Here is a 6,286-nt window from a genome sequence, read left to right as displayed (position 1 = left end):
ATAACATTGTTTAATATAAATTACATGAATATAGAAATTGATAATTATATTTAATAAAATTTTAAAAAATTATGAATAAATAATAATTTATTTTTAATTATTTTTTATTAATTTAATTAATTAAATAATAAAAGTTTGATCTAATATTGTCTAATTAAATAATTTAATTTAATTTGTTTATTGAATAACATTATTTAATAAAAATTACATGAATATAGAAATCGATAATTATATTTAATAAAAGTTTTAAAAATTAAGAACAAATAATTATATAAATAATAATTTATTTTTTGATTAATTTTTAATAATTTAATTAATTAAATAATAAAAGTTTGATATAATATTATTTAATTAAATAATTTAATTTAATTTGTTTATTGAATAACATTGTTTAATATAAATTACATGAATATAGAAATTGATAATTATATTTAATAACATTTTAAAAAATTATGAATAAATAATAATAATTTATTTTTAATTATTTTTTATTAATTTAATTAATTAAATAATAAAAGTTTGATATAATTTATAAATAACATTATCTAATAAAATATCATAAAATAACATAAGATATTATAATATTGCATAAGATTTCAAAAATGATAACAAATCTCCTTTGTTATCCATTTCTATTCACATTACTAAAACTCACTCTTATAACACTTTATATGGCGATTGACAAGACTTGAACAACATTGAGAAATCGTGGTTGTCAAGAATTTTGGAATGGTCTCCAAGATTTTTTGAGGATGGCATCGGAACATAAAGATTCTGATGGACGAATTAGGTGCCCGTGTGTGAGATGTAATAATAATAGATTTGAATATTTAGATGTGGTTCGAGCAAACGTATTCGATAGGGGCTTTCATCAAGCTTATGATAAGTGGACTTTTCATGGTGAGGTGGAAGAAATTGTTGCTGATGAGGTGGTTGATGAGAATGAAGACGATGAGATGATTCACGTTGTGGAAGACTTCCTTTTACCGACAACTGAGGAAGTAGAAAGGGATCCCGGTGGGAGTCAGTATTATGATGAGTTATTTGAAGAGATTGAAGCGGAGTTGTATCTTGGATGTGATTGGATTTCATCCCTGAACTTTTTAGCAAAGATATTGCATCTAAAAGTTAGAGGGAAGATGCCTAACAACATATTTGATGAATTGCTAAAGTTGTTAAAGCTTGCATTTCCTAAGGAAAAAAAAATCCCCGGATCGTACTACGAGGCGAAAAAGAGATTGAAAAAATTAGGGTTGGGATACGAGTCCATTCATGTGTGTCAGTATGATTGCTGCTTATTTTACAATGAGCATGCATCTAAAAAGACATGTCCAGTATGCGGAAGTAGTAGATGGATTGCTTCTGAAATGACGAAAGGAAAAAAAGTGCCACACAAGGTGATGCGTTACTTTCCGTTGACCCCTCGGTTGGAAAGATTATACAGTTCAAGGATTATAGCGAAACACATGATATGGCATCACGCCGGGAAATCAAGAGATGAAGGGGTGATGCGACACCCGGTGGACGGCTCTGCGTGGAAGGACTTTGATGCCAAGCATCCTGATTTTTCAAGGGATCCCAGAAATGTTCGTGTATGCTTAGTTGCTAATGGATTTAATCCATTTGGCAATATGAACCTTGCATACAGCATGTGGCCTGTGGTGTTGGCAAACTATAATCTGCCACCTTGGTTGTGCATGAAAGACAATTATTTCATGTTGACCCTCCTTATTCCTGGGCCAAAATCACCCGGTAAGGACATGGATGTATATCTGAGACCATTGGTGGAAGAGTTGCAGGATCTGTGGATTAACGGAGTTGATACAAGAGATAGTACGACCAACACGATGTTCAAGATGCGGGCAGCGCTTTTGTGGACAGTGAACGATTTTCCAGCTCGCAGTAGTTTGTCTGGATGGAGTGGTCAGGGATACAAAGCTTGTCCTATGTGTAATGAGGACACAACTTCCATCCGAGTGATCGGTAAGACATCTTACGTTGGTCACAGAAGATTCTTGCCAAGTACTCATCGAATGAGAAGAGACAAAGAGTTCGATGGAGAAGTTGAGAGAAGACGTCCTCCGAGACAGTTTACTTGTGAGGATATACTAGAACAAAGTTAATGCTCTTGCAGCATAAGTTCCAGGAAAACATGTCCAGTTTGGGGGTGTGAAATGTAAAAGAGGAGTAAATGAAGGTAATTGGAGGAAAAAAGTATTTTTACGAGCTTGAGTATTGGTGTACAAACAAATTAAAACACAATATAGATGTCATGCATGTTGAGAAGAATGTGTGTGATAGTCTCCTTGGCACCATCTTAGACAATGATAAATCTAAGGATACCACTAATGCCATACATGATTTGAAAAAGATAGGTGTGAGAGAATCATTGTGGATTTATGAAGATGAGAATGGGAAGCTAATGAAGCCGCACACTCCTTATGTGTTAACTCCGGCGTAGAGACAACAATTTTTTCAGTTTATAAAATGAGTTAGATTTCCAGATGGCTTTTGTTCAAATTTGAAGAAGAAAGTGTCCGAGAATGATACAAATATTCTTGGGTTGAAGTCACACGATTGTCATGTGATAATGCAACGATTACTTTCTCTCGGTGTTCGCAAGTTTCTTCCAAAATCTATATCGACCACTATTGCAGAATTGTGCAATTTCTTCAGGCAAATATGTTCGAGGACTTTAAATGTTAAAGATATGGAGGACGCACAAAATGATCTTATTCAAATATTGTGCAAGATGGAGTTGATTTTTCCTCCAGCTTTTTTTGACATAATGATTCATTTGGTATTACATTTTCCAGAAGAAGAAATATTGGGTGGCCCGGTATTTATGAGGTGGATGTATCCTTTTGAAAGGTACATGAAAAAATTAAAGAATTATGTGGGAAATAAAGCTGGCCCTGAAGGGTCGATCGCCGAAGGCTATGTTACAGATGAGGCTTTGACCTTTTGTTCAATGTATTTCAAAGACATTGAAACAAGATTTAACCGTCTTGATCGAAATGAAGATGCAACTTATATCCCACGAAATCTTATAGTTTTCCAATCTCAATGTCGTCCACTCAAAAAAGGAACTTTGAAGCCTCTCGATCATAATACTCGTGAAATAGCTGAGTGGTTCATACTTGAGAATTCTCCTGAAATTGAGCCTTATTTAGAGTAAGTTTATTCTCTTATAAATTAGAACATGTGTGGTTATTATTAGTTTTTTGTTATCAAGAATCGTAACACTATTCTAATTAACAGTGAACACCTACAAGAAATTAAACAAAAATACCCAGATGGTGATAATGATCGTTTGCATAGGAAAATTTTTCGTTCGTGGTATCATAAAAATGTAGCTTTGAACTTTGAACTTTGAACAATGATTTTATTAATGATATATTTTGTGAATCTAATATCATTTTATGTATTTAGATATATGACTTGCACAAGCTTGGGTCTTTGGAAAATGGTGATGAACTGTTAGCTTTAGCATCTGGGTCAGATCATTTGTCAACCTTTTACCAAGGTTGTATAGTCAATGGTGTTCGGTTTATTGCACACGATCGAGACAAAAAGCGCACCACACAGAATAGTGGAGTGTCTGTTGCCGGAACAGAAGGTTTTAATTATTACGGCACACTTGAAGAAGTAATGACACTTTCTTTCACTGGTGCATATTCAGTGGCATTATTTCGGTGCAAATGGTTTAATACAAATCCAAGAATGAAGAAAACAGTCATTGCAAATAATATCACCTGTATAAATGTCAATGGTGAATGGTACAAAGATGAGCCGTACATACTTGCTACTCAAGCTAAGCAAGTTTTCTATCTTGATGATTTACTTAGAGGTCGTGATTGGAAAGTTGTAGAAGATGTGAATCATCAACAGATTTGGGACACTAAGGAAAATTATGATGAGGTTAATGATGTTATTGATGTTGTACATGAAACAAGTTCATCTAATTTTGTGTTGACTGTGGACCTCGGAGAGTTGATTATGCAATCTGATCAACCTGCTGCATATGTTGGAGTTGAGGAAGAGGGTGACGACGAAGCTGATATGTCAGAACATGAGGAAGTTGCAGATGCAGAGGATGAATTGTTATTTGAGCTTTGTGAAGATGAAAATGTGTCTCCGATTACTGATGGAAATGATAGTGATTACTCTGTTTAGTTTTTTCTATTTGTGTAACAGAACTATATTTTAATGCTAATTACTAACTAATAAATTTTAAACTGAAGTATAATGTCAGCTGATATAGCTACTTATCACGGCGGAGATGGTAGGGGTTAAAACCCGCCAGATCCTTCTAGGGTACCATCATCTTGCGAGTCAGGTTAAATATTGCATATCAAAATTATTTTTAGAAATTATATTGTTAGATAAATATAACATCAATACTAATACTGATTATTGTTAATAAATTTTAAAGCCCTGCCGACGAGAAGAAAAGGTCGTGGCCTTGCTAGTAATAATGTTCTTGAAGAACGAAGGAAAAAAGCTGGGAAACCATTGGATCTAGAGCTTGATCCTGTGACCAACAAAGTGGTTGGGCAGGAGGATCAAGCTTTTATTCGCATGTTGGGCACTCTAGTTTCCATTTTGTGTCCAGGGTATTATTTGGATTTTGCTGATGTACCTCAACAGTTTAAGGATCAAGTGCTTGATCGTATGAGGGTAAAAAAAATTACAAATCTTGTACTTTTCATTATTTAATTCCATTATTTAAAAAGTTATCTAATATTTTTTTTTCTTAATGCAGTATTACTATAATATAGACGGTCATCCACAACGTGAGTCAGTTCTGGCAACTGTCAACAAGGAGATGGGGGAAAGATATCGCGAGAGAAAGAACTATAGACATAGACACTTCATAAATCATTATGCTGGACCAGAAGATTTGGAGAATGTCCTCTCTAAGCCACCTGACCATTGCACTAAGGAGGCTTGACAGAATATTTGTGAAATGTTTTTGAGCGAAAGATTTTTGGCTCGTTCCGCTAAAAATCAAGCAAACAGAAAACAAATGAAGTATATAACAACACAAGGCACAAAGTTGTTGGCAGCTAAGCGTCACCAATATGTAAGTGAAGATGTTAATTTAATTTTATAAAATAACACATTCTGAAACATTTTACTTACATTTGTATAGGAGAACCCAGATGCGCATGTTGTTGATACTTGGAGGGGTGCTCATATGAGAAAATCGACAAAATCTTTTGTCAATGAGGCAGCTCAACAAGATTATGTAAGTGAATAGTATTGTTTTCTTGTTTCTAATGTTTCTAATTTTTGTTCATAATGTTATCTTTATACAGGAAAAAATGGCGGCAAAGGTTCAGAGGTCAGAGCTTGAGAGGCAAAGTCAACAGCAGAGTGAGGCATCTCTAAATGTATCTGGCGTTGATTCGTCCCCGGTCGATCAATACGAGATACTAAGTAAAGTACTCGAGGAGAGATCTGACTACCAAAGAGGAGTGGGTTATAGGGTGAAAGGGAAGGCAAAAAAGACATCCTCTAGCTCTACAGATCAAAGTCAGTCCCAAGCAAATATTGCTGCTACGCCTAATGAAGATATGAAAATTATGGCTCTGATGATGAAGGCAATTCGTGAGACGTTTCATACTGTGGTACCTGAGCATCCTAGTAAACTGTATGACCCAATGTTTGACAGTTTTCTGCAGAGGTATTTGCCACCACAATCCGAAGTGGTTCGTCTTCTCAGAGTAACACTGCCAATCCTGACCTTCATACACCGTCACAACAGTAGTACCAGCCTCCTTCACAGCAACAGTATCAACCTCCTTCATAGCAGCAGTTCCAGCCTCCTTCCCAGCAGCAGTTCCAGTCTCCTTCACAGTATCCGCCACAGCAGTTGTACCAACCTCACCCAATGTATCCGCCACATGTGTCGTCGCAACAACCTCCTCAGTATCAAAACCAATACACTTTTGGACGCTCTTCCAGTCTCCTCCACTATATTTTAGCTTTACCGATTTTCCAAGAGGTTCGATGCAGCATCCGCTACCTAATGTTAGATATGGGGAGGTTGGAGGCGGGTCGCAGCCACAGCCTCGAGATTAGTTTGGGGACCTCACGCTCGGACGATCATCACAACCACCTTATATTCCTTCACCGCCACAGCCACAGCCGTCACCCTCACCGCCACAGCCACCGCCACCGCCACAGCCGTCGTCCTCATAGCCAAACCAAAATGTTGAAGATGAGGAAAATTTCAATATTAATCTTAATGATTTTATTTAGTTACTAGTTTATGTATTTG

This window comes from Humulus lupulus, chromosome 8 (genome assembly GCF_963169125.1).
Source record: "Humulus lupulus chromosome 8, drHumLupu1.1, whole genome shotgun sequence".
In the NCBI taxonomy this organism is placed as follows: domain Eukaryota; kingdom Viridiplantae; phylum Streptophyta; class Magnoliopsida; order Rosales; family Cannabaceae; genus Humulus; species Humulus lupulus.
The sequence above is the reverse complement of the archived record's forward strand: the minus strand, read 5'-3'. Positions refer to the sequence as shown.